Raw genomic sequence first — 21,181 nt, 5'->3', positions numbered from 1 at the left:
ATCTCTCATCTTTCTCTTGACAATACAACATAGATTCTCTATGGGGGTTCAGATCTAGCCTGGCATAGCCAGACTGCCTTGTGTTAGCAATGGCAGATAGAGTATAGCTGAGCTAGGCTAGTTCAGATCAGGCCAGTTGGCTGGTCAGTCAAGCACAGTAGTAACATGGTCAACAACACCAGTTACCGGTACTAGTAATTTTGGCAGTGTGAGCAGGTGCCAGCTCCAACTGGAAAAGGAAATTAGCATCTCCAAAAAGCTTGTCAACATACGGAAACACAAAGGACTCTAAAATCTCCTGTTAGATGGCTGTCCTGACTGCATGATAGCGAAAGGCAACCGCATTCTCCAAATCCCACCCTGCCAACGTGTGATTGGATGAAGTCCCTTTGAGCTGCATTCCTCGGAGGCAGAAGCAGCCACCTGGTCAATATTTACTATTCTGTCCATAACGGCACATAACTCGGTAAACGGCTAATGCGACCATCACACCACTCGGCCCAGCGACTCACTCCCTACCGCTCGCTCGGCAGGGACTCTGTCATGGATAATAATTATACTTTATGGCAAAAAAAAAAGTTGTCCGCGTTTCTTTTTTTATTTTAATTTTTTTATTTGTGCGGTTGTCATTCAAAGCGACGCCAGCCAATCACAATGCGTCTTTTCCGGGACTAGGGAGAATGCGGTTCCCTTACGGCTTACGCTATCATGCGTCCTGACTCTGGACTTGATAGAACACAGTGGACAAACAGCAGCAGATGACATGGCACCCCGAAAGTGTGTAAACTTCACACTGGACCCAGAGCAACTCTGACTCAGTGCCTCTCACTCTTCCTCCAGACACTCTGAGACCTTGATTTCCAAATGAATAATAATACAAGTTGCTTGAAGGTGTCATGAGTGCCATCCAAAAAAAAAACTTAAGGCACAACAAAAACTGTTAGACACTCTCTATGTTCCAAGGTTCTCGGTTCAAATCCCACCAAGCGGTAACACTTTAGTATACATATCTATTTAGTAGCTAATGCGCTTTCGGACATACTGTACTAAAAAACACATGTAGGCTAAAGGCTATACTGTGTATATATACAGTACGTGTTTGAAGTGGAACGTAAAATGACATTTTTTAAGTGGAACGCTGCATTTTGAAAGTGGAACGCCTTGAATCAAGTAGTAGAGTTCTCACTCGCTGGCTTCGGAATACTACACACACTGGTCCCTGTGGGAGTGCTACACGGGTTAAATAAAAGGAGGATAAATTATTCAGAGCAGTTGGTCTAGTAATGCCATCTATTATCATTAGGCTGCATCTCAACAGACAGTAATGTAGTGGTACAGTAGTGTGGAGCTTCACGATCAATAAACGCTCAACAACACCGCCGCGTGATCCATATCGCATGGAAATGAATAATCTCATCGTCAACTTCTTCAAACATGAAATATCTGGATCTCCATAAAGCAGGGGTTCTCAAACCTTTTTAGTCTGTGACCCTCAAAATAAACATACCGGTATTTGAACTGGGGACCCCCACCCTGACAAGCACATGGAATTGTAGGTATTACATTTAATGTGACTCGGTTCCACAGATAAATATTGTGAAAATAGCAGATCTACAGCATGTAGATCAGCTGTTTTCACAATGTTCGCCTCTTGCTTACTTAATATTTGACAGTTTGTCCAGTTTGGTATTAAAAGTCCTTCAATTGTCACTTTATAAATGTGCAGATACCCTGTATACACTTATGCTGTGTGTTGGTTGAGTCTGGGGACCCCACAAAATAATTTGGGGACCTCACTTGGGGTCCCGACCCCAAGTTTGAGAACCACTGCCATAAAGACTATTAGAGCAAGTGTTCAACATTCTTTTTATGGGGGTCCGCTGCCAAATATGACCTGAAAATGTTTGAGAAGGACTGTATTAGGGTTTTCAGTGATGTGAAATGATGCTGTATTCATAGGCCTACAGACCTGAATCAGAATTTAGTCTTTAATCCCTACTACTAATTGACGCTGAGAACCATGGGGTCCCGAGTCAGCACTCAGCATGACTAGCGGCCCATGGCTGGCTCTAACGAGTCCAACTTTTCCACACATATAGCTCAGTGTTTGCCTATGTTCTTATCTGCTTCCCAGTTCCCCTGCCGTTACTGTACTTGTACGTTGTACAGTTGTACAAAACATTTTTATTTGTATTTTTTGTAGAACCAGTATGTCCATATTGGGCATAGTCCTACTGATGCCATCAGGGATCTCCATATATGGGCATAAAAGGGACAAGGACTGACAGATACAGAGATCTCCATATATATGGGCATTGGGCATAAAGGGAACCTAGACAGACGGTGCGGGTACACTGGGTAGGGTACGCTGACAAAGCCCCCAGCATTATGACAAATATCAAACATACAGTAGGGTTAGTAAATGTCAGTAAATGTATGTATATTTGTTCAATCTGACCAGAAGTAGGGATAAAACATATCCCCATCCCTGCTACTAATTCGTGCCGAGACCTATGGAGTTTGGAGTCAGCATGGATAGGGTCTCACGCCTGGTCCACACATTTCACACATATTGCTCAGTTTTTTTGCCTGTTCTTAGCTGCTTCCCCTGCCGTTTATGTACTTGCAGGATGTAACATTTTTGGATACAAAACTATATTTGTATCCAAAAATGTGCCTGGAAGTCCTGTGATATGATTTACCGGTACATCACACTTTTGCAGTTTACACAGCTCATGCGTGATTCATGTTGAAAGTAGGCGCACCGGTCATCCTGCTTAGGAACCTGCAAGCAGTTCACGACCGCACTCTCAAGAATGGCACCAGGATGGTGGTAATGCAAATGATGGACAAAGTCATTGAGTGTGAGATTACAGTAGGCACAAACAGCGATGAAACAATCTCCCTCCCAAGAATACCTCACTATGACAGAGGTGATGAGCTTCCCTTCACCTTCATTAGATGACTTATCTATCTGCCTTAGCTTTCTCTGTTACCATCAATAAGGGTCAGGGCCAATAGAATGAACGAGTTGGCATCTACTTAACTCAACCTGTGTTCGCTCATGGCCAACTCTACAAAGCCTTCTCCAGGGGAAAGAGAGCCAGCGCTGTAAAAGTTTTCATTGTGGATAATGACGAGAGCATTACTGACAACATTGTTTATAGTGAACTCCTTAAATTATCCGAAGACATTAAACATTACAAATGTTACACTGTGCTGTTACTACTATGCTGTCACTTCGCAGACTATCATTCTTTTGTTTTATGTTGCTGTTGCCCAATATTTTGCCTACCTCACACACTTTGCATTTGCTCCTACTATCTGGATGCATACTGACTAATGACCTTCGTTCTTCAACAGATCTTTGCTATTTCCCCCTGAAACAACACACAATACTACATAATGGCATGCTGTCATTCTGGATATCATATCATTTCAGTACTATTTCCTTTCTTATCTGTATGTTGCTGTCCTATATTACAACATGACAATAAATCATGACATCTAACTACAAATGCCATCTCATTTCCATCAACAACTGCCCGTATGCATTTATACCCAATTGTCCACATGCATCATTCATACTCTTTGCTCAAACCAACACCTTCCTTACTCAGTTACGTTGTACACAACTACGCAGTACAACGTAACTGTGAGGGCTGCATAGTGGCCCGAACTCTAGATGTGAGGGCTGCGAAGCGGCCCAAACTTCTAGTTTAACTAATATGTATCAATACTTTATAGGTTAGAAAGAATAAAATATTAATTCCATTTTGGGACTCTTCTATGCAGATCTGCTGGTGACCTTTCACTATTAGGAGCATGGTTATATTTAGTACTGAATTGTATTTATAGTCAGTGGAATGAAGTTAACCATAACACCGCCAGAAAATCAACATATATCTCATTATTGACAATGGAATACAGTCACTCCATCTGATGTTGTACACAGAAACAACACGCACGCACACACACACACACACACACACACACACACACACACACACACACACACACACACACACACACACACACACACACACACACACACACACACACACACACACACACACACCTAGGCATCAATCAATGTGAGACAACCCATACATGCTTTGTTTTGAACAAGAACCCGATAAGGATGGCAGCAGAGCCCGCTTAAGAAAACACCACCAGATCCCAGCCGTTCCTGAGAGGTGTTCTCCACCAATATTGTGTTAAATATTAATCTCAGACGCCGTGTGAGGGGCATTCCTGTCCGATCACAGTCAGGGCAACTTGTGGAATGCAACTTCTAATCCCTGAAACTGTACTTCCTGGTTGTGAACAGTCTTCCTGGATGGTGAACATAGGCATGCAGGGTAGGGCTGGCGATATATACCTTTTTACCCTCTGTCTCTCAACAGGTGGCTCTTCCACACTGATCCCTAAATTACTGCTCCTCTGTGAGACCCGGCCTGCATAATGGATGGCACCGACCAGCGGGATTGTTGTTGCTACGGCTCCGTTCTTTGAATAACGTCCACAATAGAGGGCTTGACAGCTCGCACTGACGTTTGTGTTTTGGCAGCGACACTTGGCTTTTGAAGTTGAGTAAGTTCATGGGGTGAAGGTGTGACATTATCCCACACCCAAACAAACAACATAATCTATCCAATCACATGCTATGTGTCTTAAACACTTAAACCCTACATACTTTGCTGTATGTTGGATAGGTAAAATGGACAACATGCAAGCTCACAATGCGTTACGTGTTGTGAACTTGTTGTGTGCTTGCTATTTTTGCCAAATGTTTGCTTGTTTTGTCCAAATATTCACCTAATATGACATGCCCATGAAGGCACGCTAGCCTAGGGTTCATGTGGTTGAGTGAGCGTGTGCAGGCAGATCTGTGGTAGTCCTTGTGGATATCTTGATATAAGCCCTACTTGCCAGACCACATAATTAGCTTTTGACCTACATTTCTCCCCAAGCATTTCATACATAGGCTACAGGTCAGTTTCACTGGGAGTACATCATCTCACCGCTTTCCAAGAGAATCTTAATTATCTGACCAAAACTGTGACTCCAAAGACACACTGAGTCCTTGACAAATGTGTCATGTATTGGCCAAACAAAACATTAAGCCCTCTTTTCACAACTAACAGCTGTTTATGGTTTTGTGTTGCCTCAAAGCGTGTTACGGTGTTGTTGCTATGACTCATTCCCATCATACATGCAAGCGAGGAGATACGTTAGGATTGGATCCACCTTTGATGCTGTGCACGGACAAGCCTTTTTTTAGGCTGTCCCTCTGTCTGTGTCTGTGTGTGCGTGTGCGTGTGCGTGTGCGCGTGTGTGTGTGTGTGTGTGTGTGTGTGTGTGTGTGTGTGTGTGTGTGTGTGTGTGTGTGTGTGTGTGGGGGGGGGGGTGCTATTGGTGTGTCTACTCCTCTACACAGTTCTAATTAACCTGTTTGCCCCGGTGGCTTTTGGATTGCTCTTCACTGTGAACAATGACAACAATGAAGGTCCGTCCTCATTTGAGGACAGACATTCTCGACAAACTTCATTTGAATCACACCATGTGCGTCATCAGTCCAGTTAATAGAGTTATGGCTGATTTATACTTCATCGAATCGCTATGTTGCATGACAATAACGTAACAATTATATTTCCTTTCAGGAAAAGGTTTTCATGAAAAAAGTAAGTTGGTTATGTTTTACGACAAAACCAGTCATTTGAAGTATAAATCTGTCTGACAGCTGAGGATCTGCCTTGATGCACCTCTTTAAGTAGCTAATAACCTAGGTCTTAGCTAATGATTGATTGATTGATTGATTGATTGATTGATTGATTGATTGATTGGAGAGAGTACTCATACAGTATAAACAAGTGAAATTAGAAGCGATGACACAAAGATATGAGCAGACAGAATTGATATTAGAGCCACTCTCTCCTGATAGGATAAAACTGACAACCTATACATTAAAATGAATGTTCTGTTTATTAATGAGCTGGAGAGACAGGGACCCCTGTTATTGAACTCTAGGCATATAGCATTGATTATCGGAATATAGAGCCTTAACTTTTTCACAAAAAAACTAAACATAAAACAAAAGACAAAAGCAAAGTTAATAGCTTATTTCCAGAGTGGTCCTTTCTTGGAAGCGGGTGTGTGTGGGTAGGCAGTATGTAAAAACAATATGCGTTTGTGCATGCGTGTGAATGAGTGCACCTGTCCTTTCGCATCTCGATAACCAGTCCACACACCTGGATCATGCGTTGAAAGGTTTATTATGGTTCCTTTTACACCATCATGGACGTGACGTTTCAAGCCTCTCTGCTCTTCATCAGACAGAGTGCCACACCTACCATCAGCTCCCAGTACTTGCCACACCCAAGCCTTGCTACTCATACGCTGAGTTGGTGGTGCCCAAGGAAGATCAAAGAAGGAATGGACACCGACGTCATTTTAGGCTCCATGGCCATCCGCCATGACACTTTGGGTGGCGGAAGTGGCACCGGAGGTTCGGTGAATAACATTAGTGGTGCCACTTCCGCCACCCAAAAGTGTCATGGCGCATGGACCGTGGTGTGCCAACTTCCGGGTGGGTGTCTTCTCCTTCTTTGAGCCTTCTTGGTGGTGCCCGGGATCATACCCATGACCATATGGTCCAAAGGCGAGAGCTCTACCGACTGAGCTACCCGGACATATTGGATATTTTAAAGTGAACATTTTTAACTCAAATCTTTGCTTCTGGAGGTCCCTGGATGAGGTCCGCGAGCCAAATACATATAATTTCTGGGGTCCTCGACATGTAAAACTACAACTGGCATATAAGATGAATGCCAGGACAACGTGTCTGCTGGTGATGAGGGCAGGCTTAGCATCTTTATGGACAGGGAAGGTAGGGGGCTGGGGATACTCTAGTCTGGGGGGGGCAGGATGACATCTACTTAACGTTCTCACCATAGAAGACAAAGTAATTCGGACCTCTTTTGTATAAAATCCTCCGAGAGCTACTCGGGCCCCGATTTCATTATCAGTCCGACTTACACTAATCCTCTCCAAGTGGTGTTGGCCCTTGTTCGGTCTCTATCCCTGGATATCAAAAAAAGAAAAAAGAAAAAACCTGGGTGTCAGTGAGTTAAGGGAAGGAAGAGGGACGACGGGAGTGTCCTTAGTTGTGTGTGCGTGCGTGGCTGCGCGCGTGTGTGTACACACAAGTGTGTGTTTGTGGTTGGCTGTAAGTGGGTGTGTGTTTGTGGGTGTGGGTATGTGTTTGTGGGTGTGGTTGTATGTGCGTGTGTATGTATGTGTGTGCGCGCATGACAGTGTATGCACACATTTACACGTGTGTGTGTGTGTGTGTGTGTGTGTGTGTGTGTGTGTGTGTGTGTGTGTGTGTGTGTGTGTGTGTGTGTGTGTGTGTGTGTGTGTGTGTGTGTGTGTGTGTGTGTGTGTGTGTGTGTGCGCGCGTGCGCGAGTGTGTTTGTGCGTGCGTGCGTGCGTGTGTGTGTGTGTGTGTGAGGGAATGCTGAACGTTTGAGATCATCCCCAAACGCTCAAGACTGTTTTGATTTCCCACTTCATGGAGAACTTGGAAGTAATCCCCTCAGGATTCCCCCTCTAGAGTTCTTTTAGCAGACATAAGCCACGCATTCAACAGGCAAAACCCAACATGGGCTCCATGCAGCCTGATGGTATTACTGCATGATTGGGGAGGGGAGAGTGCTTAATCTGCCCCGGTGGCTAACCTCCCCTTGAAAAAGAGCCTGCAGGGAGCCTACAGCCATGGGACTTTTGGCTGTGCCATTCTCCGCTGCATCGATTGTTCCTTCCTCCTCCTCCTGCCCCACTTTATTTCCCCAGCAAGTATCTAAAAAAGGGCTTGATGGAAAATGCTGGATCTGATCAGTGCAATCAATACTGTGGAAATTACTTTACGTAAAGTAAAAGTCCCATATTTAAAATGTACTTGAGTAAAAGTACAAAAGTATCGGCATCTAAATATACTTAAAGTACCAAAAGTAAAAGTACTCATTGTGCAGAAGGTCCTATTTCAAGTTTTCAAATGTATAAAAGTATTTTGAAAATAGCAGATCTACAAGCTCACAATACGTTATTAGCTTGATGAGGGCTTGATGAAAATGCTTATTTAGATTTCATCTCTTTTTGTTTATACTTAAACAACACCAGGGTTCCAGTATCCTTTCTGTTTTCGCTCTACATTAAATATTATCTTCACTGAAAATAGCCGATCTACAACCTTGATGTGACAGATGCTGGGGTTTCAATGGTTTATGAATGAATTATTTTGTGCATTAATGTACGCATGCAGGACAATTTCCTGTTTTAAAATGATATATTGATCTCTGCATTTTCTTTTTAATCCACTAGCTCAAAAAGTGTGTAATCCATAACTACCAACAGCTGCTCAATAATTTAGTGTTATTGTTGGCAAGTATACAATGTATTTTAATATATCTTTTTTGAGCATTTAAACTCAGGAGCCATCAGGTATTTGATTGGACAAGTCAGCCTCGTCAACTTTAACGCATCATGTGCTGTTAGCTCATGGGAGACGTGGCCTGCACAGCTGAAGTTTGTCTTTGAAAATGTTCCGATTGATTGAGAAATGACTTACAGAGAACTGTAAGAAGTGATCCATACTGTGCTTATGTCTAAGCTCTGTTACTGTACATGAGCATGACGGCTTGACACAAGGCTGTTGTTTAACCCAGACTCATTAGAGGGGATGAAGGAGCAGCCTATAAACACTCAAAAGTAAATAATAAGTCTAAAAAGGTACCAGGGCCCAGATATCTCTACATCTGGCCCTGTATATGTTGCCCAAAAGCCCTTATAATAATAACATTTTAGTTACTTATTATTACAAAACAATGAAAACATACATTACCCACTTCAGCCGTATACATTTCGGCCATTTGAAAATAGCTGATCCATGGGCGCCCGCTGGCCTACTGGTCCAGGTGCATACCAGTTAGGCATTGTTACATTGGCGTGGATGCCTGGCGGCGGTACGGTTCGATTCCCAATCCGGACGACCTTTGCCACGTGTCACTCCCCATCTCTCCCCCCGTTTCCTGTCAGTCTAATGTCCTAACAATAAAGGCATAAAAGCCCCCAAAAAAATCTTCGGTCTGTAAATGAAAAATAGCTGATCTACAAGCTTGCAATGCATCGCAATGGATTGTGGGCTTGTATTTCATATATTTTGTTATACATTTGAAAACTTGTGAAACGGGACATTCTGCATAATGAGTACTTTCTACTTATGGTATTTGAAGTGTGAGTGAGTATTTCTATATTGCAGTATTGAGTACTTTTTACTCTTTGCAAAATGTGAGTAATTTTTCCACCAATGCAACTGACGCTCCCTTTTCAAGTGTATGATATGAAAACCAGCATAGTGAAGAGTAATCAGGTCGATGTTGCATGGATAGCATGCCCTATAGGCCTACTCTCTGCCAAAAAATATCCATGTCATATATTGCACACATTGGCGGATTACGGGGCAAGTTTAAAGAGCTTATAGGACAAGTTCCTTTGCTGTGCAATCAAGTCTGAGCAGTGTGCCTTTTATAATGCAGCAGTAAGAAGAATGGGGCTCCGTCTGCCTACATCTTCTCCCAAGGTTCTCTCGTCATTCAACAGTCTGAATGGCTTTGTATGACAGCCGTAGCTATACGGCGCTGTGATTGCAGACAAGCCAAATTGTGTTTCCATGGAAATGGCATCCAGGTTACTTCCTTTGTGTGTTGCAATGCCTTGTGGCAAACTACAGTGGCACTCATCATACCTGCAAATACATTCCAACAACCATAAATACAGTTAGAGTGCTAGAGTGCAGTTATTAGAGAAAGTGCAATTATTGACTGGCATGAAAGCTATGCACATGGCGCTGATACACACCGCTGTGCTGTCATTGGAGCAGCTCGCGTAGAACATTTGTGTTTTATGTTTAAATACATACATTTCATGTTTTTCAAGGTTTGTCTTTCAATCACTCTTGTATTATTATTATTTAAAAAAAATGTTAACCAATTTCAAAACATTGGTAATCAGTGTGCTATGAGGATGACTCTTCAAAATTGGGATCAAACAGACCCAAAAATATGTTGGCCTCTATGTCAGAACATTAGCATATACGGTAGATTTTAGTGAATCAAACTGGCCAGTTAATCCAGAATCCATTGATACCGCCACGTTAAAGGTCTGTGTGTGGATGCAACACCCACATTAATCATTTGCATTCCAGACAGTATGAATATTTACCTTTAGGTCTGAGCAATGCGTCACTGAGACAGTTGGCCACTAGAAACACAACAACATGTCACCGCTGAGTGCCCTTATAAGTCATCTCTACCCATGCTTAAAATAATCTCGAATTTTGGAATGCTCCGTTTGAAGTTGTCTGTGGGCGAGAGACCGCCGAGGGACAATTATCTTGTGTGTCCTCAAGAGGTCTGTCATTGTGGAGGACAGGCTGAGTAGAAAGGAGATCAGAGGAGAGGGGTATATACAGAATTACATCTGAGGGCTCCAACAGATCCCAGGTATTACCAACTGTCTGAATTAACAGGATACACACACTTTGACAAAACAGTCAACATGTCACGTCTTAACCGCGCTCGAGCTTGCGCCTACGAGCCAAACTTCTTACACGATAGGCCCCCCTCGCCGTTTCGCAAGCTCAGAAGAGGCCTTAAGCTCCCCGCCGAAGATGAATGCAGAGTGCTAAATTAATTTGAGGCATTTTCTTTTGTGCGCTGACAAAAGCGACCAGGTTGGTGCTGGTTTCCATAGCTGATGACAGATCATCGGGATGCAGTGTTTGCCCAGGTGTCAGGCCTCCTTTGCAGCAGACAGCGGCGGGGTTTTGTCCAGGTCTCCAAGCCCTGCACACACTGCACGTATTCTATGCGCCGATTGTACAGAACACCTCATTCAGTCAATCTGCAAAGAAAGACCTCCGTTAATGTTGGATATAGCAACTGTGCATGTGATCATGAAGAAGAAGCAATGTAAAACAAAACAAGAAAACGCTTGACCATATACAATAAATACAATCTATGACATGAAAAGACAGAGAAAAGCAAATAAATCTCTTTGGAAATAGATCCAAATTGCATTTCGAATCCGATTGTCCTCATGCATACTAGCTTTCAGTGAACTCCTGATCAGGGTTTTATTATGTAAGCGGGGAGGGGGGGTTTAAACACTTAAGCCTTTTCGCATCACTTAAGCCCTATAAACATTGTCTATGTGAACTTGTAGATATTATATAGTAGTTATATAATAGTTATTTTCGCTATTTACAAAATGTCCCCTTTTTGAGCTGCCTTTGCCCAAAACAGGGACACCAGGGTTAATATGGTTAACATACATTTTACTTAAATTGATACATTGTGATATAAATGATGTGATAGTGTGATAATTCATACTTTTACCTGTATTGTGTTATGCTTAACTGCTGTGATGTGCTGTACATTAGATTAGTCTATATTTCCAAGGAAATGCATGTATTGAGTCTGACCAGAAGCGGGGATAATACACATCCCTGTGTGCGTGCACAGCACTGTTAAAAGTGCCTCTTCCAAACATTAATCATCATGTACTCTAGTCAATTCCCCCCCCCCCCCAACACAATGTGATTAACCTACGTCGTATAGTGCTGAAATAAGTGTTTTAATTGCTCGATAGTGTAGAAAAAGTCATGCCCCGAGGGTGGTTGGCAGGTCCCCCAGTTGTGCGGTTAGGAAATTTCTCGATAGATAAATATATATGGGGGGGAAAGTAAAATAGTATTTATATGGTTTGATCTGGTTGTTATTGATGTGGAGTTTGAACTGTTTGGCTAAGGTTAAAGATTCTTTGTGTCAGGTAATATTGAGGCCGGTTCCAAGGTTTGTGTCCCATCACTCAGGAAGCTTGTTATGTCTGCATTTGGAGGACTGGGGCGGAGTGAGTGTCACACCGCTGGCAGGTACAATGTGTCTGAATCTATAAATTAACTTTGGCTGCCATGCATGGAACTCAGCCATCGACCGCCCTTACCTTATAACCCAACCCCCTTGGCCAAACGCAGGTCCATTAGGATCCAATTTTTTCACTCCCCAAGGAGCTAATTCATCACTGAGGATTTTTGAGCGGTGGTCACACCGTCTCCATAGCGTGGCCGTGTGTGTAGGTATGTTTGTTTGTTAGTTTGTTTGTTTGTATGTGGGTGGGTCTGTATGTAGCCTCAAGCCTGTGTAGTACCTTTTCTGACCACACATGTTAAGGGAGGGGCGCTGTTGTCCAGGCCACACACACACACACACACACACACACACACACACACACACACACACACACACACACGGGGGGGGGGGGGAGGGGAGAACCACCGCTCAGTTCACACGGGTGTGATTTTTTTCTACTGTGCAGGAGGTTACAAACCTCACTTGCTATCATCGACGCTGCTCTCCCGTTGCAGTTGTAGCAAAGATATACTTTGTGCTAATTTATTGCTTGTCTAGATTATGCACGGACACATGTTCTGCCCACATAAGAGTTCAACGTGGTACAATGAGCGAGCGGCCTCGGCCGTGATTTGTGTGCACATTGTGCTCATATGTGCACGCACAGGAGCGTCACAATGGAGGGGAAAGTGGGACTGAGTTACTAGGGCCCAAGGTGGAGGGGCCTTAATTATTTTATACTTTAGCTATTGAAAAATAGTAGATATACAATCTCACAGTGCTGCACCGAGTCAGCGCTGCGAGCTTGTAGATCTGCTACTTTTTTAAGTTGTGAAAATGGGTGCAAATCTTTGAATATATGTACTTTTTAAGCGAACATTTGTAACTAAAAATCTTGCTTCTGGGGGTCCCTGTAACTAAATATTTTGAGATGGGGATCCGTGGCCAAATACATATCTTTTTGGGGGTCCTTCACATGAAAAAGTTTGAGCACCACTGACATATAGAAACATAGGTTTTTCAAAAAATCTTAGAAGAATTTGAAATATTCAAAGATGCCGTGCTATATTCGGTGCCACGCTGTGAGCTTTTATATCTGCTATTTTTCAATAGTTAAAGTACCCAGGGCCCAGAATTTGGTGCGACACCCCTGCATTATGTGCACGCAGTGAAATCACAGGTGCTCTAAATCACCCTCTGCCTCCGTGGAGGGAGTGTCATTTGCACTGCTCCCCCCTCAGTCAGTCGGTTTGCTTGTGTGATGTGTTCACCCTTTTGAAAAAAAAAAGAAACACTCACCTTGGACCTCAGATCATGTGCTCACACGCTGCGCTTGCAAGTTTATATTTGTCCCTCTCTTTTCACTCTTGGAAGTTGATATTAGAAGAAGAAAAAAAAAGGTAGAAGAAATTGACAAAGTTGAAAAAAAGAGCACAAGTTACTCCACATTGCTGAGGCTTTACTGGACAAAAGAGTGAGGGGATTCATTTTTCCACAAGACGAACGGGAGAAGAATTAGAAAGCCTCCGCCACTTAATTTGGCGGCCCGAGACCAGCCCTGCTAAGTTTTGTTTTTCTAAGCCTCCAACATAACAGAGTGTGCCTTGCCGTCAGCACCTTGAGCAAGTAAAAGCGCTTCCTTTATGAGCTAAACCCGCCAGATATTTGCTTTGCGAAGCTCAGCAAGAAGAAAAGAGAAGGGGTTGCAGTGAATAACTTTTAAAACAGTGTGTGTGTGTGTGTGTGTGTGTGTGTGTGTGTGTGTGTGTGTGTGTGTGTGTGTGTGTGTGTACGAATGAAAAGCGACAGGAGACATGAAAGAGCAGGAGAAATGAATTGAATGTTGTTTTTTTTCCCAACACTGTGAAAAAGAGGGCGATGGGATCTGAAGCCTTCCTTTCCAAAAGCCTCAGCCAGGTGATTCATCACAGCACTCTGTCAAAGGAGCTTTCCACAACATGAGGTGAACAATGACACTGTGATTGCAAGGACAGGAGAGCTCTTGATTGAAAGATATCAGCTATACGTTTTTCTCTACCTAGTACCTAGGGAGAGGAGGCCGATTGCAAAGGGGATGAAGAAGTGACGTGTGTGTGTGTGTGTGTGTGTGTGTGTGTGTGTGTGTGTGTGTGTGTGTGTGTGTGTGTGTGTGTGTGTGTGTGTGTGTGTGTGTGTGTGTGTGTGTGTGTGTGTGTGTGTGTGTGTGTGTGTGTGCGTGCGTGCGTGCGTGCGTGCGTGCGTGCGTGCGTGCGTGCGTGCGTGTGAGAGAGGGGGCAGTGGTGCAATAGGGGGTTAACTCACAAGGATGAAAATGCCTAAATCTTAACCCTTCAGAACAAGTGTCAAGAGAGCCGTTTCAGGAGATCTTGCGTAACGAGAGCTTCCCGATTTAAATTAACCAAAACAATTTAACAGCTCCTTAAGCATGAACAGAGGAGCTGCCAGGCAGATTGATTGGACATGTAGCAGAGAAGCTATACGGTTGTACCTCTCAGGTTGTATTCTGCCCCTCCACAGCGCTATGAGCTCTCATGCAATGGAGCCAGGCTGAACAGATCGTGGAGCAGAGCCAGGATCTCTTGATCGCACACTCAGATTGTGTTGCAGAAACACCAACAAGTTTCAGGAGGAGGAGGCTGAAAAAGAAAAATACTTAGCTACTGCGGTTTAAGGACTTGCACTTCAAGGCATATGTTGTGCAAGCTTTCAAATTATCCTGGGAATTCGACAAGTGAAATCGCAAGTGATAGTATTTCATTGCCCATCCCCTACCTACATGTACGCCGGATCTTAATCACAACGTGTTTGTACACATGTTTGCATTCATTTATTATTAATATTTTTTTAAGATTTGTTTTGGGGCTTTTATGCCTTTATTGATAGGACAGTAGACTGACAGGAAATGGGGGGAGAGATGGGGAGTGACACGCGGCAAAGGTATTCCGGATCAGGAATCGAACCAGCGACACCGCCAGGCATCCATGCCTATGTGGCAAAGCTTAAGTGGTATGCGCCTGGCCCCTGCATTTGTTTATTTCATGAATTATTATTCCAGAGTGGAATGGACAAGCGAACAAGCGATTCGACAAACATGTCCAGTTGTCCACAGAAGCCTCCCTCCTCCCCTGTTATCGGCTCTGTCGCTGGGGCGATGGAGATGAAACAAAAGCCTCATTAGTTTGCTCAGGCAGTGGGCCCTCCCATGTGTGGTTTGCAGGGCTACCCCACACACACTCACACACGCGAGAGTGTGTGTGCGCACACACACACACACACACACACACACACACACACACACACACACACACACACTCAGGCCTCTCTCCTGCCTTTACCCCAGTACCTCTCCACCTCGCATGATAACAGAGTAAATATCACCTTAGATACTATTTACACTTAGGGCCGAGGACTACCATTACCCTCCCATCAATATCAGCACTTAAACACCATAAAACCCTGAGGTAGACCTCCAACCTGTAATTTTCGTAGTCCTTAATACACGGTGAGAAGCACTAATATTACAGGGTATTCAGCTAAATAGTGATGATACTCGCACATAATTGTCAGTATGGCGATGAGAATTCTCACTGCCAGATAAGCCCCAATACATCAGGGCTTTGTTTGAGAAAATCAGCTATATAAATAGAACATTATCATGACATACGGTTATGAAACTCATTCTGTGTGAAAAGCATGGGCGTGTAAAATGTACTATATGGGGGGGGGGGGGGGGGGAATATAGGTTACAGATCGTCTGTGTCGGGTGGAAACCTTATATGTCCAAAACTGTTACTTTTCAGGATTCTATTTCAAAAACGGCAAAAGTAGCAGATCTACAAGCTTAAAGGTTCCTATACTTTTGATGCTTTTGTGTGACGCTGCGGTATGATCACATAGAGCATTAATTTATGGGGGAAAAAAGTTTGAATATGGAGATAAGAGGTTTCTGCACGACATCAACGGTATCCTTACATGGAAACTCCCCTCTTCTGGTGTCTGGAAACTGCAATCATGTTGCTTCCTTGGTGTATACCATTGTATTTACTTTCCCGCAGGCTCCACTAGACACACACTTGACTCAAAACACCTGACTGCAAATGCTTTATTTATCAGAAAGTGAAATAAAGGATTGAATTTGAGAACTGCTCGAGCTAAGCGAACATGTGTCCTGCTCTAACCCCCCCATGGGGAGGGATGTGTCCAAATGATACAACGTATCATCCACAAATAACATTGAGAGCGACATAATTAGATTACTTATTATGGGTCATAATGGAAAGTGGCTCTGCCTTTTCTTTTGGCCGTTTTATGTGACCTGCAATGAAATATGTTGCAGGCTCTGACAAAGCTCACAGGAATGCCTCATTGATCTCATACCTTGATTTACATTTGGCGAACATTTCAGATGACACCATAGGCATAAAATATTGTGATTTATGAAAGGACTACTGTATATATTGTGTGCACTCTTTACTCTCCAAACACCTTGACTGATATCTACTACAGATGGTTAAACAGGGTAGATTGGAACCTTGTACAACTTGGCTGAGAGCAGATGTAACCTGGGGCCATTTCTCACTGCACAGTGAGAAAACTGTCAGTGTACATACATCCAAATGGGTTAAGAGAGGCAATGGATAGATTAAAGATTTAAAGTAATTTACTGTAGCATTCATGCTAAAATGTAGCATAACAGTATTTATTACACTGGGGGGGGGGGGGGGGGGGGGGCATAACAAAAAACTGCATATCGCATGGATCATCTACACAGTATGGAAGGCAGGTTGACATACAGTACAGTGAGAGGAGAAGTGGTTTAGTTCTGTTTGCATAAGGTACAGAAACATAATGACACAGGTAGATCTGGCTTTTTAAAATGATCTGTTGGTAAACTCAGTATAATGTTTGGCTCTAGCTTAGCAAACTAGCATTAAGAGCCACAGCACTGAATAACAAACACTAGCTAGCAGCTGTAAAACAAATTCCACAACAAAGCAGCTAAGCCCACTCTCGTACGGCCGTGCAACGTGTAGCATTCATGTATACCGAGGGCTGTCTCTTTCCTCTCAACTGTTGGGCAACTGCAACGAAAACTGACAAGAGTTGTTTGCTTGCAATTTAATTGCATTAGCTTCTCGTTGATTATTGGACCTCTAAAAATATTTAACTATAAATAGCTCTCACTGTAAAACAATAAATCACATATCAGAAAACATATGGGACACGATACAAATCAAAAGTAGCACCAAACACAAGTGGCTCCAGTAATTGTCTCCACCAGCCGAAGGCATGGGGGAGAGTATGTTTTCCCCTCCGTTTGTCCGTCCGTCCGTCCGTCCGTCCGTCCGTGCGTGCGTCCGTCCGTCCGTCCGTGCGTCCTCGCAGTTTGTGAGCAGCTAATCTCAGTCACCGTTGGCCCGATCGCTGCCAAACTGAGCACACACACTCCCTGGATGCCAATCTAGAACCTCTGCCCCACATTTTTCAAATCAGCCTCATGGTGGCGCTATAACAGGCCGATTTGTGTGGCCTGGTTGTTACCAGCTAATCTCCGGCGCCGTTGGCCCGATCGCTGCCAAACTGAGCACACACACTCCCTGGATGCTAATTTAGAACCTCTGCCCCACATTTTTTAAATCAGCCTCATGGTGGCGCTATAACAGGCCGATTTGTGTGGCCTGGTGGAGACCTGTGCTCGGAAGAGCACTGCTTCTAGTTATGACTGCTTTCATACACCAACAATTGTTAATATTTGGCTGTCTTCAAGTTTTGTTTTCTAAAATGCATCAATGTCTTAAAGGACAACTTTGTTTTTTTTTTTACAACAAGGGTTCATATTTTAGATTGTAATTAGAGATAGGAAAAAGTGAGTGTTAAAATGTTTTCATTTGCTACGTTCTATTGTTTTATCGTGTTTACCGTGCTAAAATGTGGGGCATGCGTACGCAAGTGGGCATGCGTACTAGTGGCTAAATATGTATTTTTAGACACAATAAGCCAGCATTTTCTTTATTGCTATTTACAGTAACACTTCTAGCCCCCATAAGTCACATCCAACCATGAAACTTTGGGTTGTATCTTGGGAATGGGCTTATTCTGTGTAAAATGACATATTTAGCCACTTGTATGCATGCCCCCAACCACTGAAATAAGAATCTCTAAACAATAGAAAGAAGTAAATGAAATCAATTTAACTTTTTTATTCTTTAATTACAATCTAAAATATGAACCCTTGTTGTAAAAAACGAAACTTTCCTTTAATGTAGATATATTTCTCACAATCCAGATTATTATGCAGTTCTGATGAATGTGTTTTGACCATTTCTGTGAGCGAATGTAGCTAAAAGAGTTCCAGTTACCTACTCACTCATTCAAATTTACAGGTAAACACTGAGCCAAACAGCTATTGACATTGGGAGCCCTCGGTTGCCCAATCCAATTTGCATTTGTGTATATTTAACAAAGAAAATGTCCAGATCACTTAATACCGTCCCACCGTTCCGTTAGACCAGTCAAAACAATGGCATACCCACCCCGCGACACCTCCGTCCAGGATATTCATCCATCTCCCAAAGCATAACATCAATTATTGAGATGTGTTTTAGAGGGAACTAATGGCCCTCTTTTCCCCAGACAGATGTCGATAAGGAGGGCAGAGAGGACTAGATGTTGCACTATAAAACTGTCAAACAACTATTCAGGTGGATATAATTGCCTCTTCCTGCAACCCTGGTCTCGTCACGCCCACCCTCGTGTGCAGAGACATTGAAAGCTTCCTCACCCCCCTCCCCAAATCACCCAGAAACTCACCCGCCACGGCTCTCCTAGGCTGTCCCGAGACCCCTGCTCTCTCCCCACAGTGTCTCACACATGATTGAAAAGCATCTGCTCCGTGCTAAAAGGTACCGTCGCTGCCAAATTAGTGCCACATTCAAAAGTTCTGAAAAGGCTGCTGAATGTTAACAATGGCGCCTGAGCAGCAACAGCTTAATTATCCTAGACGTGCATGGGTTTGTGAGTGCTGCACGCGTGTGCACGCGCACGCACGTGCACATACATACACTAACACACACATGCATGCACACACACACGCGCGCGCGCACACACACACACACACACACACACACACACACACACACACACACACACACACACACACACACACACACACGCACACACTCCATTTGAGAGAATATATGTGGGTTCTCGAACCAGTGCAGATGATGTAATATCAAATACCATGTCTCTGAATGAGCATTACATCATCAGAAACTCTCAACCTCAGTCACACCGGCAGTAATCTCTGAAGACAATGTTCAATTTAATATGAAAATATGTCAGCAGGATCGCTGTTCAGTTGGATATAGAGCTCTCCTAGGGGGCAGGGGGCATGTTAAAGAGGTGGTGCCATGATTTCCCCCCCTACCCAGGGGGCAAACCAGCCTTTTTTTAGGAAACCTGCATTTGCCCCGACATAAAAAGTTGTCCACCAGAAATATTATCTATGACCCAGTAGGATCACAACCTATATGGACAACCCGGTCAATTTGTACAACAAAGTCCAATATGGCCGCCTCAATATTAGCCCCTATTAGTTTTAATGGGGGGTGAATAGGGCAAAATTTTAAACTGAGGGATATTTCCACGAAACTTCACAGGTTGATCAATGGTATACATATGACAATTTTTTGTATTGCAAGTTTCCATGAAATCCAATATGGCCGCCACAATATGGTTTTGCCTCTAACTTCTGAACCAGATGAGCTAGAAACGCAAACTTGGTGTCTATTTCATGGTGTCTGACCATGGGAGACTCAATGGAATAGCTAATTTTATTATTGGGTGTGTCTGGACCTTTATTGTGCATATTTGCAAGATGGTGGACTCCCAAAATAGAGCTTTAACATAATTTCTACCATGATTGTTGACTGCTTTTGCAAATACAAGCAATATGAATCCATTTGCTAAGATTTATGGCACAGAAGGGACTTATACCTGTATTATTCTTGAGTTTGCATGTTGTCAAAATGGCTGTAAACGAGATATTATATTTCCTGTTCGATTCTACTCTTTTTTTGTCATTCAAATATTTTTATTTTTTAAACAGTATATAAACATCAACAAATATATATATGTATAAATAAAATACCAACACAAATACACATAAAAGAAAAACAAAAAACAAAAGAAAACAACGGCAGTCGAGCTAAGCTAATCGGACAACACCCCTTCAATTCTTAAATAAACATCAGTAGTGATTGTGTACATCGTAATGCATACGTAATGGTTCTATACTAAATGGACCCTCCCCTAAACAATGTACCTCCCGGCAAACCCTTGATATACAAAAAGAAATAATCCTGTTCGATTCTACTCTATGTAGTTGTAGCAATGACTTCAGATAAAATCAGAGACCAAAACAATGTATCTTAGAAATTATTTTTTTATTAAAAAAAAATAAAAAAAGAGAGAGATTATCTCAATGAAATGAATGCAACTGCCTTTTTGGGTCTTTCACACATAGACATGCACATGCTTTCCAACAACTTCAGCTTCAGGGAAATGATAATGAACACATGATTAAAACAGGCTGCATTATAATGCAAATAATTGCTAGTCACTATCACTGTCATGTGTACCTATCCTGCTGCATCTTGTCTCCAGTCCTTGGCAACGACACCCCAAGTAGCATGCAATTCCCTTCTTCGCACATGAACAGTTTTTCTGGCAGCCTTTGATACAGCTACATGATATTGCCTTGTCCATTGATATAGGCCAGGCTGGCTCTTTAGATGGACAGGGGACTGCCTTCCCATGGCGGCAGCATGATATAGGCATCTATATCATGCTGCCACCCACCTCCTAGACCTTCCAGAGCTGTGGGTGAGAACAGAGCAGGATGCATATCTTCCTATCCATCACATGGTCTCAGCCCTTGGACTCGCACAGTGTCGTGCCCTGCCCTTTATTCACAGCCTGAGTGGCAGAGATACCACCAGCTATCCCTTTTTCACTGGAAAGAAGGCATGGTTCAAGACCAGCATGGGTCTAGATCTCCCTGCACTTCAGGAGTTTGGTGAAAATTCCTCTTATTCCCTCTCAGAGGATGTCAAGAATCAGGCTAGAGACCTCACAATAGCTGTATATGCATCAAAAGCTGACCATTCGGAGGACTTTGACCTGGCAAAGCTGAGAGTGTACAAGTTCCTAAA

The sequence above is a fragment of the Nannobrachium achirus genome, assembly GCF_963921795.1.
Source record: "Nannobrachium achirus genome assembly, chromosome: 21".
Classification (NCBI taxonomy): Eukaryota; Metazoa; Chordata; class Actinopteri; order Myctophiformes; family Myctophidae; genus Nannobrachium; species Nannobrachium achirus.
This window is presented reverse-complemented; position numbering follows the sequence as displayed.